This window comes from Bos grunniens, chromosome 7, assembly GCF_055505025.1.
Source record: "Bos grunniens cultivar Pamir isolate PY7600 chromosome 7, Bosgru_T2T1.0, whole genome shotgun sequence".
Taxonomy (NCBI): domain Eukaryota; kingdom Metazoa; phylum Chordata; class Mammalia; order Artiodactyla; family Bovidae; genus Bos; species Bos grunniens.
In genome coordinates this window covers 63675290-63696373 of record NC_141171.1, presented here as the reverse complement: position 1 = coordinate 63696373, position 21084 = coordinate 63675290, and the positions used below count along the sequence as shown (strand labels likewise).

At 38.6% G+C, this 21084-nt stretch overlaps 1 long non-coding RNA gene across 17 annotated transcripts in view; it reads right to left on the bottom strand.

The window, feature by feature from the left end:
- LOC147369714 (uncharacterized) overlaps window positions 1-21084 on the bottom strand; it is a 694358-nt gene that overhangs the window by 205418 nt on the left and 467856 nt on the right. Inside the window, exon 5 of one of the 17 annotated variants that reach the window (XR_015167790.1) lies at window positions 18353-18477. The exons of the other annotated variants lie outside the window; for them this stretch is intronic. This is a non-coding gene — a long non-coding RNA (uncharacterized LOC147369714). Of the gene's footprint in view, window positions 1-18352; window positions 18478-21084 lie in introns of those variants that run through there. 17 annotated transcript variants of the gene reach the window in all.

Here is a 21084-nt window from a genome sequence, read left to right as displayed (position 1 = left end):
ATAAAATAAAAATACAGGAAAAAATGCAAATTATAATCTCTAAAACAATCAACAAAACAGAGTTAAAAAGCCAATAAACTAAACTACTAAAACTATCTGATTAACCTAAAATATGGAATAAAAGAAGATATGGGGAAACCATAAGTAAATAAACAATCCAGCCAATCTGAATAAAAACAAATAGCAAAATGATAGACTTAAACCTAACAGATTAATAACTACATTAAACAAAAATGGACTGAATACTTCAATGAAAAGTGAAAGATGACTGGACTGAAAATAAAAAACAAGAACTATATCCTTTCTAAAAATACTGCTATTTAAATTTAAAGATAATCTAAAAGTAAAAGAATGAAAGATGATTTATCATACATATAATAAACATAATGAAACTGGAGTGACATATTAATAGTAAAGTAGAATTTAAGGCAAGGAGTATTTTAAGAGATAATAAAAATCAGTTCATAATGACAAAATTGGTAATTTCTTAGGAAGACAACAATTAGAAATTTATGTGCCTATCAAGAGATCTTTGAAAAACATCAAGCAAAATTGAAAGACATAAAGGGAGAGACAGACAAATCCACAGTACTCATTAACATCTTTAACATTCCTCTCTGAGCAACTTACAGAAGATCCAGAAAATAAAATCAGTAAGAACATAGAAAATCAGAGCATTATTAACTACCTTGACCTAGATAACATTTACAGAGCACTACACTCAGCAAAGAGCAATTACAAGAAGACACATATTCTTCAAGTGTACATAGGATGTTCAAAAAAGAGACAATGTGCTGAGCCATTAAAAAAAAATTCTCAAAATGTTTTAAAAGCTTGCTGTATTAGGGTCTGTATTCTTTGACACACTGGAATCAAACAGAAATCAATAAAAAATATTTGACAAAAAACAACAAAATCCTGTAAGGCAATTATCCTTCAATTAAAAAATAAATATAGTTTAAAAAATCTATAAAACCCTATGTATTTGGAAATTAAACAGTACACATAGAAGCAATGCATGGATCAAAGTTACAGAGATTTTAAAAAGTATTTCAAACTGAGTGACAGTGAAAACACAACGCATAGAAATGTGCTGCATACAACTAAAAGAGTAGCCAGTGAGAAATGTGTAGACTTAAGTGCTTATTTTAGAAGGGGAGATGCATGTTTTAATCAACAATCTGCTTCCATCCTAAAAACCTAGGCAAATTAAATTCAACATAAGTAGAAGAAAGGAAATTCTACAGAAAAGAGCTGAAATAAATGAGATGAAAAACAAGTAGTAGATAAGATTAAAATCCAAGGCAGTTTCTTTGAAAAGATTAAAAAAGATCAACCCCTTATACAAAATTATATGGAAAAAACAGGGAGAAAGCACAATTATCAACATCAGGAATGAAAGAAGGAACATCAGGGCAAATCTTACAGCTATTAGAAAAGATGATAAGACTACTGTGTTATGTGAAAAAAAAATATCAAAGTGCAAAAAAGAAGCTACAGGTTGCCTTTAGGTAAGTAAGAAGGGGGAAAAAAAAAACTTGTAGAAATCTCATTTGCACAAGAAGAAACATAGAAATGATAAACTAGAAATGGAAGAGATGATTACCTGTGGTGCAGGTACAGGGTTGGAGGAGTGACACACAGTACTGACTATTAAAATATATTTTTAGTGTACATAAAATATAAATAAAATCGACAAGGATTGGGGAAATAAAATGGAATAGAAACACAAACAAATGAACATAATTAATTCAAATGAATAACATAATCCCAGTGAAGAAGAAAACTGAACTGTTCCAAGTTAACTACTGAATACCTTACTTTTGCTCTCTACCCTCAAGCTAAAAACAAAAACAGTAACCACAGGGTAGACTCTAGACAGTAGATGTGTTTTTCAGTTTTAGCAAAACTAAATTGACCAAATTAAGCACTGCAAATTCAAATAGTAGTTAGAAATACTAAAATTACATGTACTCTAGGACTAAAGAAATAATATATTTTGGATAATTAGAATTAAGTTTCTCAATGTCAGAGAAAAGAATGATAAATTTGGAAAAGGGGAGTGAAGAACTCTATAACATTGGAAATATCAGTATGAAGTCACAGTTCTAGATACAGGTGTGTATGCCTTTTGATGTACATACCCACAACTATCTACGGAGTTTTTATCTAAGTCTACTTAGGGAACTTATAAGCATCAACACCCAGTAACTTGTCATGTCCAGATCATAGTTTTTAAATATGGCCCTCAATGAAAGGACCTATGGTTCTTTAGAGAAAGGCTGACTCCAGGACTGGGGCAGACCAAGTGAAATATGAACCTGGAGCTTTCCACTAGTAAGAAAGTGCTCAAAGAATGACTGTGTATGTGTGCTGAGCTGCTTCAGTCACGTCCGGCTTTTTGTGACCCCATGGACTGGAGCCTGCCAGGTTCTTCTGTCCATGGGATTCTCCAGGCAAGAATACTCCAGGATGATTAGTATAGATCAAAGGACACAGAAACTAGTTGAAAGTGAGTCCTCCTGGCAAACTCTAGGAAAATCTGAGAAAAAATAATATCAATAGATCTTGTCCAACAAATAAGAATCCAAGAGACAATAAATGAGAAAATTAGATGGGAGATACACACACACACACACAAAAAATCTTTCTACACTACAATGCCAACTAAAATGTAGAAAGGAATGATGAGATTTAAAAGTCATGATTTATGAATCACCACAGTAATAACTGTCTCAGGCTAGAACCATTGATTGATGCTAAAACTAATAGGTGAGTGCTTAACGAGAAACAGATTATTTTCATCGTCTCAAAGTATTAATACTTTCTAATTACAAGGGGTAAAGTAGCAACTTTAAGGTGGAGAAAACTTGTAGACACTGACAAACTCAAGTGATGAAAGTTGACAACACCATAAACAATTCCAATAGATATAATATGCCTACTGATTTGATTTGCTGGAAAGGATACAACATCATTTCTGAGATATTTCTGACAGAAACTTACAACTCAAATATAGTAACAAGAAGATTACTTTTCCAAAGACAGAAATTAAAGGACATTCTACAAAAGTGTCAAGGTTATGAGAGACAAAGACTTAGAAACTAGCAGACTAAAGGAGGCTAAAGAGACAACACTCAAATGAAACGTGTGGACCGGAACTTGGAACAGAAAACTTTTGCTTTTGTTGATTTTTTTTTTCTTTTCCCTATGAAGGCTATTTAATTAAGCAATTGGTAAAATTTAAATAAAGTCTGTATATCAGGTAATAGTATTGTACCAGTGTTAATTTCCTGATTTTGAAAATCAGGAAATTATAATTATAAAACAGAATATCTTTGTTTTTAGGAAAGACACACTGATGTGTTTAGTGGGTAAAGGATAATCATATCTGTAATTTACTCAGTACTCTGTACTGAGTCCAGAGATTTATATTTATTACATTATATAATATTTGTATACATTTAATAGATACACATGTATAAAAGGAAGCAAAAGAGAAAACAAAGCATATGTATTAAATGTTAACATTTGAGGAATTTGATTAAAGAGTACATTGTTTGTATTATTTTTGTGACTGTTTAACTCTGGAATCAAGCCCACAATATCTCTGAGGTATGACTGCATATGCTTGAAATGATGTCTTTTTTTCCTGCAAACTCTAATGTATTAGAGAAGAGATCCTCAAAAGAACAGGAATGGCTATTACAAGCAGTATGTAATAACGACATAAAGGTCACTGAATACATGGATCCTCAGCTATTTTGCATTGAGTTACCCCAGGCAATGCTCCCCCACCTTCTCCCCTTTCTCCAATCCAGACCTCCATTCCTGGAAGGAAATACTGGCAGATAGAACCCAAACAGATGCTATTTCACTCACCTAATATAAACGACAGTGCTATGCAGTGGTTTGATATGATTTCAAACGCATTTGTTTATAACAAACATGATGATGTTTTTAAGAGTGAAATTGTTTTCAAGAATGAATTTATCATTTTGATATAGTAAAAGGGAAATTGTGCATTAGGATGTCAACGTATCTCTGTTATCTGATAAGTCCTCTAGCTCAGGTGCAGAGGGGTCCTGCTGGGGAATTATCAAACAACTATTAAAAAGCAACTATGGAGAGGGAACATTTAGACTATAAACACCCACATTTGTGATGACTATTCAGAGTGGCTTGTTTGGACAAGGCCAAAAAAGATCTTCATAATCCAGATAATCATGATGGTGTAATCACTGACCTAGAGCCAGACATCCTGGAATGTGAAGTCAAGTGGGCCTTAGAAAGCATCACTATGAACAAAGCTCATGATGGTGATGGAATTCCAGTTGAGCTATTTCAAATCCTGAAAGATGATGCTGTGAAAGTGCTGCACTCAATATGCCAGCAAATGTGGAAAACTCAGCAGTGGCCACAGGACTGGAAAAGGTCAGTTTTCATTCTAAACCCAAAGAAAGGCAATGACAAAGAATGCTCAAACTACCACACAATTGCACCCAGCTCACATGCTAGTAAAGTAATGCTCAAAATTCTCCAAGCCAGGCTTCAGCAATATGTGAACCATGAACTTCCTGATGTTCAAGCTGGTTTTAGAAAAGGCAGAGGAACCAGAGATCAAATTGCCAACATTCTCTGGATCATAGAAAAAGTAAGAGAGTTCCAGAAAAACATCTATTTCCGCTTTATTGACTATGCCAAAGCCTTTGACTGTGTGGATCACAAGAAACTGTGGAAAATTCTGAAAGAGATGGGAATACCAGACCACCTGACCTGATCTTGAGAAACCTATATGCAGGTCAGGAAGCAACAATTAGAACTGGACATGGAACAACAGACTGGTTCCAAATAGGAAAAGGAGTATGTCAAGGCTGTACATTGTCACCCTGTTTATTTAACTTATATGCAGAGTACATCATGAGAAATGCTGGACTGAAAGAAGCACAAGCTGGAATCAAGATTGCCGGGAGAAATATCAATAACCTCAGATATGCAGATGACACCACCCTTATGGCAGAAAGTGAAGAGGAACTAAAAAGCCTCTTGATGAAAGTGAAAGTGGAGAGTAAAAAAGTCAGCTTAAAGCTCAACATTCAGAAAATGAAGATCATGGCATCCAGTCCCATCACGTCATGGGAAATAGATGGGGAAACAGTGTCAGACTTTATTTTGGGGGGCTCCAAAATCACTGCAGATGGTGATTGCCGCCATGAAATTAAAAGACACTTACTCTTTGGAAGGAAAGTTATGTCCAACCTAAATAGCATATTCAAAAGCAGAGACATCACTTTGCCAACAAAGGTCCATCTAGTCAAGGCTATGGTTTTTCCTGTGGTCATGTATGGATGTGAGAGTTGGACTGTGAAGAAAGCTGAGCGCTGAAGAATTGATGCTTTTGAACTGTGGTGTTGGAGAAGACTCTTGAGAGTCCCTTGGACTGCAAGGAGATCCAACCAGTCCATTCTGAAGGAGATCAGCCCTGGGATTTCTTTGGAACGAATGATGCTAAAGCTGAAACTCCAGTACTTTGGCCACCTCATGTGAAGAGTTGACTCATTTGAAAAGACCCTGATGCTGGGATGCTGGGGACCAGCCCCGGCTCATCCAGGGTATTCGAAGGAGAGACGGCGTAGGCGAAGATCAGGAAACAACTGCTTAATTAAACGTTAATTAAGGATATAAAGAGTAATAGAATGAGGATAGCTCAGTGAGGAAATTCAGTGGAGAAAAGAGGCTGAAATAAGGATAGCTCAGTGAGGAAATTCACTGTAGAAAAAAGGCTGAATAATTCAGCCAGAAGGTAAGAGAAAGAACGACATGGTGAGACCAAGTTTCAGTGAACAAGGCCCGCACTTTATTTTCCAAAGTAGTTTTTATACCTTAAGTTATGCATAGAGGATAATGGGGGAAGGGGTAGAGTCATGCAGCAAGCCAGGCTTTCTTCCTGCAGACTTATCATATGCAAAAGCTTAGGTGATTTGCATCATCTTCTGGCCCGGAGGCCTGTTAACATTTTAAGACCTTTTCTTCAGAAAACTTATTTTTCTCTAAAGGTGATTGGTCAGGAGCCACCCTCCAAAAGCATTAGATAAAGTTGCATTCCTACAGAGCAAAGGTGTGGTGGGCTATAACAAGAAAAAGAATTAACTCAAGGGTCCCAGGTTACAAACATTAAAGCTACTACTTACACCAATTCTATTAATCAATACACTGCCAGGGACACAGCAGGTAAGGGATATGGAAACTTAGCAGCAAACATTGGCCCAACAAGTGAAAATCCCTTCACCAATACAATTTCTAATCAATCTTTTAACTACTCAAAAGAATCTGTGTTTAGACAGTTTAGAATATCTCCTGCCTCTCACAGTTGGGCGGCTCTGAACAATCACATGTGGCCGGAAAAACCTATTCAGGCAGGCTAGAGGATTTCCAAAGGAGTTTGTAGGTTAAACACTGTCACACCCAGGAATTATTAACTAGAACTGTAAGCTAACTCTTTTTTCAGAGAGAGGTAGTGGGGGACAGCCCCCCGTAAAGTCAGAGGTGTAGGTGAAAGCACAAAGCAGAAAGTAGGCAGACTCTGGTTTTGGGGGTAGATGGGGGACTCCTGAGGCTCGATCCCGCCTTTGCGTATGCCAAGCCTCCTTCCTCATGACCTTTGTCATGGGTGGAGTTCCTCACGCTGGCTCCCGGCAGTGCTAGAATTCCAGTTGAGCTATTCCAGATCCTGAAAGATGATGCTGTGGAAAGTGCTGCACTCAATATGCAATATGCAATATGCCCTCAATATGCAATATGCCGGCTCCCGGCACTGGGAGGGATTGGGAGCAGGAGGAGAAGGGGACAACAGAGGATGAGATGGCTGGATGGCATCACTGACTCGATGGACGTGAGTCTGAGTGAACTCCGGGAGTTGGTGATGGACAGGGAGGCCTGGCATGCTGCGATTCATGGGGTCGCAAAGAGTCAGACACGACTGAGCGACTGAACTGAACTGAACCTTTGGCTGATCTAAATACCTCTCCAAAGACCTTGAGGCATTAGCTCCTGCCATGATAAAGGCTCTTCTTTTACTGGCATTGGTGAAAGCCTGTGTAGCAGCCCTGTGAAGACAATCATCTTGCCTGTCAACACCACCACATCATTCCCTAGCAACATGTTCTAGCAACTTGAAGGTTTTACTTTTGTTTGGCCAACAGATGGTTAAAACATTTATCTCTGAGAACCAACTCCATAAAGATAGTCCTCAAAGTACATTTGGACTTTATCTCCTCATCTCCCCTCTGGGGAACAATAATGTAATTAATCTATGTTTGTTTGGAGTATGTTATTTATTTGTTGGCTTGTTAAGCCATTATTCTGTAGCTACTAGCTGGTGAAATTCTTTAAGCCCCATAGTAAATCTGTGTTTAAAACGTTGGCAAAGACGGTCTCACTCTCTGAGCCTCATTTGCCACCCTCAAATCAGAGAGATGATAAATATAAGAAAAAGGGGAAAAAATGTAATTTGGGAATAAATAAAGGAACCACAATGTTTTAGTGGAAATGAGACATTTGAGTCATTTTTATAAAAGAATTTCTTTCACTTTTGGTGGGATAATCAACCAGGATGGCATTTACGAAGAGGCAATTTGGCAACCTTAAACAAAATGACGTTGAGAATTTCTTTTTCTCAGCAACTTCACTTCTAGGAAGCCATTCTGTAGAAACAGGAAATGTTTTGCATCTGTAAACTCCATCAGCATGCCTGCTTCTGCACAGCCTAAGGATAATCAGATTAGGCATGAAAGGCTGGACCCAGCAGCTCCACTACATCAACCAAGCTCAATACTCTAATTACATAAAATCAGACAAAAATAAATCTGCCAGATTACTATTAATTTTAATGGCATCATTCCTGTTGCTTTTAGTGGCATCTTAGCATCTTGGATCATCTTCTCAGATGATGATCTGAGAAGGCCTGTACCTTCATGAGAGCCTGGGTTCTTAAGACCATTTCTTTCTCCTACTGTAATCAGTGTGTGTATAGATTTTCTAATAGAACAGTATAAAAAGTTAGTGTTAGGGACATTTCTGTAGTTCAATATACTAAGAAATATAGGTTGCAGTGATGAGAATATAGCAAACATTGTGGGGATTTACAGTATCTTTGAGGAAATCCTCAAAAAAATATGCAGAGTCTCTTTAAATCTAGCAAATATCAGAGCTCTTAAACACTATAGAATATGGCCTCACTCACGTGGATGTCACAATACACATAGAGAAGTTATCTTTCAGAGTCTAGACCTATGTTACAGCCCTCTCCTATATCCCCCTCCTGCTTTTCCTAATTCCTCATCTTTCACATAACAAACCCACAATTTTCTAAATAATTTTTCTGGGGCCACTCTTTTTCCTCTCAGCTTAAGATGCCTGCTTTCCCTTGATACAAAAGAAATACTTCTAATGCACCATAAAAAATGGTTACAGCTAACTCAGATTCTAGAAAGAAAATTATCAGCTATCAGAGAAGGCAATGGCACCCCACTCCAGTACTCTTGCCTGGAAAATCCATGGACAGAGGAGCCTGGTGGGCTGCAGTCCATGGGGTCGCTAAGAGTCAGACACGACTGACCAACTTCACTTTCACTTTTTTCTTTCATGCATTGGAGAAGGAAATGGCAACCCGCTCCGGTATTCTTGCCTGGAGAATCCCAGGGATGGCGGAGCCTAGTGGGCTGCCGTCTATGGGGTCACACAGAGTCGGACACAATTGAAGTGACTTAGCATAGCATAGCATAGAATATTAAGCATATTAAACTTTCTGAGTCTTCGTATTGGTAAAATGGATAACTGAGGTATCTACCTCGTATATGAATCTGAGGATTAAATAAAGTCATCCACCCTTAATAGGCCTGCAGGAAGAACTGATTCTTTCTGTCATTTTTAGTAGTAATATATTAATAGCTTCACTTGGAGAAGGTTCCCGACTCTCTTTCTTGACTACCTTCTGATTTACTCAACCTGTAGAATAACTAAAAAGGAGAGGACTATAAACAATCCATATTCGTTTCTTCTTTCTTCTCCTCCCCCCATCCCCATAATATCTAAACAAATAAATTGCTTAAACATATTTTATTTCAGAAGTTGTGGAAGGGAAATTTCCTAAGCAGGTTCAGCACTGTTGGTAGAGAATGAATAGAAGGAGTTAAGGTTCATGCTAATGCCATGTTCATTTCAGACATCTAAAGACAGGCTTCAAGTCTGTAGATGGGAGGGTCACTTGTTTACCTCTTCAACATCCAGCTACTCTTTAACTAGGCACAAGCTGGGAAGCCATGAGACCCTATATAATCTCTCCAAACTACACCCCAAACTACCTGAGAAGTTGCTCCTTCTTTGCACAAACTGCTCACAAAAATTTAAACAAGGCAGAGTTGTATTCCAAGTTTCATAAGCACAACATTTATACTTTTAAATATGCTCAATATTCAGAAATATTTTATATGAGAAATACATACTCTTCCAAGAATGATTTTCTTTGACAGACTCCAAAGGTCCAATGTAGATATTGTGTGTTTAATATTCATAGAATATAGTATACTAAGTTAAATCCTTAATGTCCTGTAAAATGCATTCATTTTTTTTTTCCTACAATTGAGTTCAATTGAATTTTTCCTCAATTCCTACTACAACTGAGGTAGTCCTCTGCTTATCTTCCTCCTAACTTTGAATTTAATCCCCATCTGTTCAGAAATGTTTGACTTGTAGAGTTATGAACCAATAACCATTTAAACCAATAACCAATGACCCCATAAAAGACTGACCCAGACATGCCTGTGAGTGTCCAAGAATCTCAGGTGGAGGCGTGGGCTGGCGGTGGCCTGCTGCAGGGTGGGGGCACTGAGTGCAGCAGTGCATGCATGGGGCCTTTTGAAGGGAGTCACCATTATCTTCATTACCTCCACCATAGTTTGGAGGTACAAACAACAGGGAGGGACCACAGTCCTGCCCATCAACAGAAAACTGGATTAAAGACTTACTGAGCATGGCCCACCCATCAGAAGATTCAGGTTCCCCCTAGTCAGTCTCTCCAAACAGGAAGCTTCCATAAGCCTCTTATCCTTATCCACCAGAGGGCAGACAGAATGAGAACCACAATCACAGAAAACTAATCAAACCAATCACATGGACCACAGCCTTGTCTAACTCAATAAAACTATGAGCCATGCCATGTAGGGCCACCCAAGATGGACGGGTCAGGGTGGAAAGTTCTGACAAAATGTGGTCCACTGAAGAAGGGAATGGCAAACCACTTCACTATTCTTGCCTTGAGAACCCCATGAACAATATGAAAAGGCAAAAAGATATGACACTGAAATATGAACTCACCAGGTCAGTGGGTGCCCAATATGCTACTGGAGAAGAATGGAGAAAGAATGAAGAGACAGAGCAAAACTGAAAACAACGTCCAGTTGTGGATGTGACTGGTGATGGAAGTAGAGTCCAGTGCTGTAAAGAACAATACTGCATAGGAATCTGGAACGTTAGGTCCATGAATCAAGGTAACTTAGAAGTGGTCAAACAGGAGATGGCAAGAGTGAACGTCGACATTTTAGGAGTCAGTGAACTAAATGGACTGGAAAGGGCAAATTTAATTCAGATGACCATTATATCTACTACTGTGGGCAAGAATCCCTTAGGAGAAATGGAGTAGCCATCATAGTCAACAAAAGAGTCCAAAATGCAGTACTTGGGTGTAATCTCAAAAATGACAGAATGATCTCTCTTCGTTTCCAGGGCAAGCCATTCAATATCACAGTAATCCAAGTCAATGCCCCAACCAGTAACGCTGGAGAAGCTGAATTTGAACAGTTCTATGAAGACCTACAAGACCTTATAGAACTAACACCCAAAGAAGATGTCCTTCCATCACAGGGGACTGGAATGCAAAAGAAGGAGGTCAAGAGATACCTGGAGTAATGGGCAAATTTGGCCTTGGGTACAGAATGAAGCATGACAGAGGCTAACAGAGTTTTTTCAAGAGAACACTTTGGTCATAGCAAAAACCCTCTTCCAACTACACAAGAAAAGACTCTACACATGGACATCACCCAATGGTCAATACTGAAATCAGATTGATTATAATCTTTCAGCCAAAAATGGAGAAGCTCTATACAGTCAGCAAAAATACAACCAGGAGCTGACTGTGGATCACATCATGAACACCTAATTGCCAAATTCAGAATTAAATTGAAGAAAGTAGGGAAAACCACTAGACCATTCAGGTATGACCTAAATCAAATCCCTTACTACTATATAGTGGAAGTGACAAATAGATTCACAGGATTAGATCTGATAGACAGAGTGCCTGAAGAACTAAGGATGGAGATTTATAACACCGTACAGGAGGCAGTGATTAAGACTATCCCCAAGAAAAACAAATGCAAAAAGGCAAAATGGTTGTCTGAGGAGGCCTTACAAATAGCTGAGAAAAGAGAAGTGAAAGGCAAGGAGAAAAGGAAAGATATACCCATTCAAACACAGAGTTTCAAAGAATAGCAAGGAGAGATAAGAAAGCCTTCCTCAGAGATCAATGCAAAGAAATAGAGGAAAACAATAGAACGGGAAAGACTAGAGATCTTCTCAAGAAAATTGGAGATACCAAGGGAACATTTCATGCAAAGATGGTCACAATAAAGGCCAGAAACGTTATTTACCTAACAGAAGTAGAAGATATTAAGAAGAGGTGGCAAGAATACACAGAAGAACAGTACAAAAAAGATCTTAATGACCTGATAACCACAATGGTATGATCAGTCTCCTAGAGCCAGACATCCTAAAGTGCAAAGTCAAGTGTTCCTTAGGAAGTATCACTAAAAACAAAGCTAGTGGAGGTGAGGGAACTCCAGCAGAGCTATTTCAAATCCTAAAAGATAATGCTGTGAAAGTGCTGCACTCAATATGACAGTAAATTTGAAAACTCAGCAGTGGCCACAGGACTGGAAAAGGTCTCTTTTCATTCCAATCCCAAAGAAAGGCAATACCAAAGAATGTTCAAACTACTGTATAATTGCACTCATCTCACACGTTAGCAAAGTAATGCTCAAAATTCTCCAAGCCAGACTTCAACAGCATGTGAACTGTGAAATTCCAGATGTTCCAGCTGGATTTAGAAAAGGCAGAGGAACCAGAGATCAAATCGCCAACATCCGTTGGATCATCGAAAAAGCAAGAGAATACCAGGAAAACATTTCTTTCTGCTTTATTGATTATGCCAAAGCCTTTGATTGTGCAGATCACAACAAACTATGGAAAATTCTTCAAGAAATAGGAATACCAGATCACTTTACCTGCCTCCTGAGAAATCTGTTTGCAGGTCAAGAAGCACAGTTAAAACCCGACATGGAACAATGGACTGGTTCTAAATTGGGAAAGGAGTGTGTAAAGGCTGTATCTTGTCATCCTGCTTATTTAACTTATATGCAGAGTACATACATCATGTAAAATGCTGGGCTGGATGACACACAAGCTGGAATCAATTTCTGGTGAGAAATATTAATAAAGTCAGATACGTAGAAAGCGTAGAAGAACTCAAGAGCCTCTTGATGAAAGTGAAAGAGGAGAGTGAAAAATCTGGCTTAAAACTCAACATTCAGAAAACTAAGATCATGGCATCTGGTCTCATTGCTGCTGCTGCTGCTGCTAACTCGTGTCAGTCGTGTCTGACTCTGTGCGACCCCATAGACGGCAGCCTACCAGGCTCCTCCATCCCTGGGATTCTTCAGGCAAGAATACTGGAGTGGGTTGCCATTTCCTTCTCCAGTGCATGAAAGTGAAAAGTGAAGTCACTCAGGCATGTCTGACTCTTCGCAACCCCATGGACTGTAGCCCACCAGGTTCCTCTGTCCATGGGATTTTCCAGGCAAGAGTACTGGAGTGAGTTCCTATTGCCTTCTCTTTCCAGTCTCATTACTTCATGGCAAATAGATAGGGAAACAATGGAAATAGTGAGAGGCTTTAATTTTTGAGGCTCCAAAATTACTGCAGATGATGACTGCAGCCATGAAATTAAGACACTTGCCTCTTTGAAGAAAAACTATGATCAACCTAGACAGCATATTAAAAAACAGAGACATTACTTTGCCATCAAAGGTCCATCTAGTGAAAGCCAATATTCATGTATGGATGTGAGAGTTGGACTATAAAGAAAGCTGAGTGCAGAAGAATTGATGATGCTTTTGAACTGTGGTGTTGGAGAAGACTCTTGAGAGTCCCCTGGACTGTAAGGAGATCCAACCATCCCATCCTAAAGGAAATCAGTCCTGAATATTCATTGGAAGGACTGATGCTAAAGCTGTAGCTGCAATACTTTGGCCACCTGATGCTTAGAACTTACTCCTTAGAAAAGACCCTGATGCTGGGAAAGATTGAAGGGAAGAGGAGAAGGGGATGACAGAGGAAAAGATGGTCGGATGGCATCACCGACTCAATGGACATGAGTTTGAGCAAGCTCTGGGAGTTTTTGATGTACAGGGAAGCCTGGTGTGCTATAGTCCATGGGGTCACAAAGAGTCGGACATAACTGAGAAACTGAAATGAACTGAACCATTTAAACAGCCAGTCTAGCAGTCTCCCATCTAGGGGAAGGGTCCTGAGTTTGGGGTGCAGAATGGAAAGTGGGCTCTGGAGTTACAAGTAGAAACCCTGCTTCTACTTCCTGATGCTTTTCTCAACTTGTAGGAGTAACTTATAGTAGTAGGCCTTTTATGGACTGTAAGTAGGTGAAGTCGCTCAGTCGTGTCCAACTCTTTGCAATCCCATGGACTGTAGCCTACCACGCTCTTCTGTCCATGGGATTTTCCAGGCAATAGTACTGGAGTGGATTGCCATTTCCTTGGCCTATACAACATGGATAAAACCTGCATCAATGTTATCAGGTTGTTTTGGGGACTAAATGAGAAAGCAAATGTCAATCACTTAGCACCATGCTTAGTTTACAATAAAGACTCAATTTATTGTCATGTTCAGCAACTATCTCCTGGAAATAGCCTGAAATATGATTTAAGAGATATTTATTTTTACCTAGGTTTACTGAGAAACCTGTATGCAGGTCAGGAAGCAACATTTAGAACTGGACATGGAACAACAGACTGGTTCCAAATAGGAAAAGGAGTACATCAAGGCTGTATAGTGTCACTCTGCTTATTTAACTTATATGCAGAGTACATCATGAGAAATGCTGGACTGGAAGAAGCACAAGCTGGAATCAAGATTGCTGGGAGAAATATCAATAACCAGATATGCAGATGACACCACCCTTATGGCAAAAAGTGAAGAGGAACTCAAAAGCCTCTTGATGAAAGTGAAAGTGGAGAGTGGAAAAGTTGGCTTAAAGCTCAACATTCAGAAAACTAAGATCATGGCATCTGGTCCCATCACTTTACGGGAAATACATGGGGAAACAGTGGAAACAGTGTCAGACTTTATCTTTTTGGGCTCCAAAATCACTGCAGATGGTGATTGCAGCCATGAAATTAAAAGACGCTTACTCCTTGGAAGGAAACTTATGACCAACCTAGATAGCATATTCAAAAGCAGAGACATTACTTTGCCAACAAAGGTCCGTCTAGTCAAGGCTATGGTTTTTCCAGTGGTCATGTATGGATGCGAGAGTTGGACTGTGAAGAAGGCTGAGTGCCGAAGAATTGATGCTTTTGAACTGTGGTGTTGAAGACTCTTGAGAGTCCCTTGGACTGCAAGGAGATCCAACCAGTCCAATCTAAAGGAGATCAGCCCTCGGTGTTCTTTGGAAGGAATGATGCTAAAGCTGAAACTCTGTACTTTGGTCACCTCATGCAAAAAGTTGACTCATTGGAAAAGACTCTGATGCTGGGAGGGATTGGGGGCAGGAGAAGAAGGGCACGACAGAGGATGAGATGGCTGGATGGCATCACCGACTCAACAGACATGAGTTTGAGTGAACTCTGGGAGATGGTGATGGACAGGGAGGCCTTGTGTACTGCGATTCATGGGGTCACAAAGAGTCAGACACGACTGAGCAATTGAACTGAACTGAGGTTTATCAATGACCACCTTTTTGGTTAGCTACTTTCCTTTCCTAGTTTTCAGTTTCCTCAGCTGTACATGTGAATGGATAGATCAATATTTTTTTTAGAATTTTTTAATTGAAGTATCTTTAACTACAATAAGCCAATGTTCCTGGGTTATTTTAGCTCTAAAATTCTTTTAGAATCTTTTCTTACTTATTCAGAGTCAATAAGGTGAATATCAGTAATCCTTTTATTCTTTTGACACAGTGATTATAACAAACACTTTCAAAGACTCAGAAAAGCACACCGGAAAGACTGTCATGTGCTTCTCAGTAATGTATCTGTGACAGCTGCAAATAACAGGAGATTATGATACAGTGCTATTCATACTCTAATAAGGGAAATTCAAGGTGCTGGTGGAGAGAGAGTGTAGAAAGAGTTCACAGTGATCCCCAAGCAGAAGTAACATCCAAACTGAGAACTGGTATGTAGCAATTACTCTCAAAACACAGGGATAACCTCAGTGTATTTAAAATATGAGTTTTAAAGAGAATGTATTTGGGGGGTGGGCAACAACTTTTTACTTTTTAAAAAATGTTTGTATTGTTAGTATACTATATCACTGATCTCCAGACAAGCAATTTTTTTTTTTTTTTTTTTTAGGCTAGGTGGAAAGATAGGGAAAAGCAATTGGACATTTATCACAAGGGTTTTTCTTTTTAGGTAAAAATTGTATATCACAGAACCATACTTAATTTTCTTGAAAAAAATATTCCTTACACATATTCTTTAATATTTCATAACACTGCCTAGTGGAATTATTAGGAACTTAATGTCTAAGTTAATACAAGAAAAAACACCTGATAAAAATTCTATCACATTAGGTAGAATTTTGTTTTTAAAGAGCATAGATGAGAAACATCTACTTGGCCTGTAAGAGAAGTAATTTTCACCAAAAATAGGGCAAGTAAGAATAGAAAGAAAGCCATGTAATTGATAGTAACAAGACAAAGCCAGCCTTGACTGCAAAGTGTACATCATACATTTAGGTTTGGAAAAAATAGTTACTTTAGGGACATTTGTGCTTTTTTTTTTTTTCCAGCTTTAATTTGACTCAATTAACAGACTACCTACATTTCAGGTATTTCCTGCTAGATGAATTAGTGGGTTATAATTTTTGAAATAAGTATCCAGCATTTCTTCACTCACCTAAAAGAAAATGAGAATGTGGTTTGTTGAACTACTACATACTTGGCTTAAAAAAATCCCACAAAATTAGTAAAATAAGATATATTGTAGCTATAAATTTCATGTTTACTTAGAACATACAGGACATTTTTAAAAGGAATAAAAATAAATCATTACAAGTTAATTATCTTGAAGATTTATGTAACTCTAGCTCTATCATGTAATTATTTTTAAGGGAACAGAGTTCAAGACACACTGCTGCTGCTGCTTCTAAGTCTCTTCAGTCGTGTCTGACGCTGTGCAACCCCATAGACCACAGCCCACCAGGCTCCCCCGTCCCTGGGATTCTCCAGGTAAGAACACTGGAGTGGGTTGTCATTTCCTTCTCCAGTGCATGAAAGTGAAAAGTGAAAGTAAAGTCGCTCAGTCCTGTCCAACTCTTAGCGACCCCGTGGACTGCAGCCTACCGGGCTCCTCCATCCATGGGATTTTCCAGGCAAGGGTACTGGAGTGGGATGCCTTTGCCTTCTCCTCAAGACACACTATTCTTTTTTAATTGGGATCAAAAATCTTTCAGAACTTCCTTTCAGAACAGACTTGGGACAACTGTAGGTAAATGATACATGCTCAATGAATATCTTTCTTTTTCTACAGCATTAAAGTTGTCTTGGCACCAAAACCTTAGATTTGAGGTTGAAACTTAATCAGTGTTTCTGAAACCCTCAGGTCAAGTAACTAATGTATAGTCGATCCCAGGCTGCTCAAGTGCCCATTCTTAGAGTGCTCACCAGAAGCCAGAGCAAAAACACTGTAGGCAGACGTAGGAGCCTCAACTGCCCGAGATTCTATCAGATAAAACACCACTGAGAGAAGAACATAATTTAAAAAGTATTAAATACACAGGAAACTCTCCATCATTAATGAGAATTAAACATAATAGGATGATTAAAACCCCCAAGAACTTTGGATAACAAGAAATCTAAAGAGACTATACAATAACTCTAAGACAATTAAAAACATCAACCATTAAGAAATCAAAAAGAACAAAAAATTGAGAGAAATAGAACTTAAAATACTAAGTAATGGAAGACCTAAAGACAAGTAATAAAGTTACTGAAATTTAACAATTTTCTAACTACCAGGTCAGCAAGAATTAGAAAAGCTGCCAATAACAAGTGTTGGTAAGGATGTGGAAGAATGCAGAATGGAAATCATTGGAAATCATTCCTATAATTCCTATAATTCCAGTTAGAAATGCAAATTGGTACAACCACATGAAGCAAACTGCTATTACTCTAGGAAATGGAAGATATTCACATTCATTTATCCTCTACCCAATTCTGAAATTCTCTTCCTAATCAAATATCCTAGGGAAATTTTTGCCCTTCTGCAATAAAATTTGTACAAGAATTTCTGTAGAAGTATCAACCACAAGGAAATTGAAAAATTGTGGTGTATTTACATAATACAATGCTATAAAATAGAAAAAAAGGAATAAATAGATATCAACATAAATGGATATCAGGAAAAAACACTTTAGAGGAAAAAGTCAAGTTGAAAACCAAAGTATGACTCCATCTTTATAAAAAGTCAAAAATGTGTAAGACTAGATACTATGTTATTTAGATAGTAATAATTATGCATTTTAAAAGGAAAAGGATGCTAAATTAAGAGATCAAACTTTGCCTGATTTCAAAATAAACAAACAAAAAATTTTATTTCAAGTAAGAAACAAGTTTATTAAGGTGTACTTAAATAGATCTAATTTCCATTTTTTCTTTATCTGTACCCATTGTCTCCTTTAGCTGATCTATTTTTTGTGGGTGGGGTAATTTCTAGTTTATTCTTCTGATATTTTACCTTATACACAAAAAGCAGCATACTATATCTTATATTTTATTTATCTACTGTAACAATCAGGGTTCTCCAAAGGAAAAGAACCAATAGGATACATAAAATTCACAGGCTAGAAATTCAGGAAAGAGCTGATGTTACAGTCTTGAGTCTGAAACCTGTAGAGCAGGCCAGCAGGCTAGAAACTCAGGCAAGAATTCTGTTACAGTCTAGAGGCAGAATTCCTTCTCTGAGAAACCTGGATTGTGCTCCAGTGGCCTTCAGCTGATTGGTTGAGGCTCACCTACCTTGTGGATGCTAACTTGCTTTCCTGAAGGCCAACTACCCTGAGAGCTCAATTGGAAAAGATCCGCCTGCAATGCCGGAGACCTGGGTTCAATCCCTGGGTTGGGAAGATCCCCTGGAGAAGAGAAACGCTACTCACTCCAGTATTCTGGCCTGGAGAATTCCATGGACTGTGTAGTCCATGGGGTCGCAAAGAGTTAGACATGACAGAGTGACTTTCACTTTCACTAAGGCCAACTGATTGTAAACATTAATCATATCTAGAAAACGCCTCCACAGCAACATCTAGATTAGTATTTGACCGAACAAGTGAGCACCACAGCCTAGCCAAGATATCATATAAAGTTAACCATCTCATCTACTTGCCTTCCTTTTGTTCTTACTTTTCCATTTGACCATCTAGCCTAGAGATGTCTCTATATATGTGGTCAAGTATAATATGTCAAATATTTTCCTTCATTTTTTTAAACGGCAGCTTAACACTCTATTGTATAGATACATTTATTTAACCAGATGATTCCATTGTTTTATAAATATGGCACAATAAAAAATCCTGCACATACATTGCTTCATATTTGTTCCAGCATATTTTAGGAATAGATTCCTAAAAGGCATATACATGCATAATTTTCTTTCATGTCATCAAATTTCCCCTCCATTGGGGTCAGATCTATTAGCACTCTGCCCAGCAACATTGAAGAAAGCCTGTTTTGCCATAATCTCATCAAAAACAAATTTTTTTTAAAAATTTATAAAATGTATATTTTTTTCTCAGTTGGATAAGAATGGAATCTCAGTGGAATAAGAAAAATCTCCTTCTACAAAAGGGTGGGAAACTCTTACCTCCCAGGCCAGAGCCACCTTCCACTAAGGGGATGTCAGGAAACTCATCTGAAGTCCTAAATCAGCACCATTGAATGAGGGGTAGGAAACTTGCTCTCAAACAAGACTCCCTGATGCAAGACAGAATTTGGCAGCCCAGAGGGAGGAACAGGAATACTGAGAAAATCTCATCCCTGAGGCTAAATAAAGTACACAGAACCTAAGACAGAGGCTGGAAATGAGTAAGAACATCTCTTGCCCATCAAAAGGCTTACAGTGAATAATGATCAGTGTCAGGATTTTCTAAGGATCAGATCAGCTTCCCTGGAATAACATGGATCTCCAAACAAGAAATCAGAAGCTGATGGCAATGGTGCTCGCTTACTAGGGGGACAACGGCAAATGGCCAATGCAGACTGAACTCTTAAGTGAACTTCTTCAATTGCAAGAAGAAAACAGGTTTGGCATTTCCTTTTAAAGGAGGCAACTCTTTAAGTAGAGAGTCCTATACCTATTTGGTAGCTTGTATTTTTACAGGTCCTTCACTAGAGGCCCAGTGAAGGGTGAGGATGAAGTGGGAAAGGGGAACAGGTGAAGGTATTCAGGATCTAACTTGGCAGGTAAGATCTACCCTGTTGATTTGGTGGAAGAACAAAGCTTTTTAACAAATGGCAGTCTTAGGCTATCTTCTCACTATTTTGCTCTTCTAGCAGTTAAATTGTGCTCTAACAACTGGTTATCACTGCACTGCTCAAGTTATGTGTCTTCAGTTATGTGTCTTAAATATTGAGAAGCAAGACCATTAGACATGTTTGAGGGAAGAGTCTATTCTTCTGTTACCATTTTAGTGACATTTTCATCATTACTTAGGAGCTATCATAACCTGTCAGCAGGTTCACGCTCAGTCCCTAGTGGCAGTCACCCTCCACCAGTGAGTCATCAAGTTGGGACAGTGAGCTCCCTACATGACCATGGTGAGCTGAACTTTGTGAATGTTCTTTGGCCATGACCCGGAGAAGGCAATGGCACCCCACTCCAGTACTCTTGCCTGCAAAATCCCATGGATGGAGGAGCCTGGTGGGCTGCAGTCCAAGGGGTCACTGAGAGGCGGACACGACTGAGCAACTCACTTTCACTTTTCACTTTAATGCATTGGAGAAGGAAACGGCAATCCACTCCAGTGTTCTTGCCTGGAGAATCCCAGGGACGGCGGAGCCTGGTGGGCTGCCATCTACGGGGTCGCACAGAGTCGGACATGACTGAAGTGACTTAGCAGTAGCAGCAGCAGAGACATACAGGATAATCTGGCCCTTGAGTAAAATTAGGGAGAGGGAAGGTGCCTCAAAACTTAACAGATGGAATGGTAGGTCTCAGAGTTGAATTCGGTTTGATACAGAGAAATGAATTGATGTGGTATTTCTTTTACTAAGTTATGTGGAATGAAATTTATACTCATTACACATAAATGAATTTCAACTATATATTAGGGAATAATTCATCTAATACCAAAAATAAAAGTTCCCAATTTTCTCCAAGCCGCATTTTTAAAAGAATTTTATTCTTTAAATATATGTTTGATTTCAGCAGAAAAGGTTTAAGCACAAGAGGACAATTTGTTTCACATATGTCATGACAATTACATCTCCGACCTGGCCAAGCAGCTGTTCCACTTAGAGTCGTGGAAGGACTAAATTATCTTTCAAAGTTCCCTGAAATACAAATACTGACATTTTTGCAAATATATTTCAGTGTAATGTTTTTGTACCAAATGCTGGAGGTAGACAGAATTGATAGAATCCTTTTCAGTAGACATTATTCCACCAATGCTTTCTATTTAAGAGGTCCACTGGAGACTGTGATAGTTACAGCAGTTTAAGGAGTGTTGGCAAGAGGGAGAAAT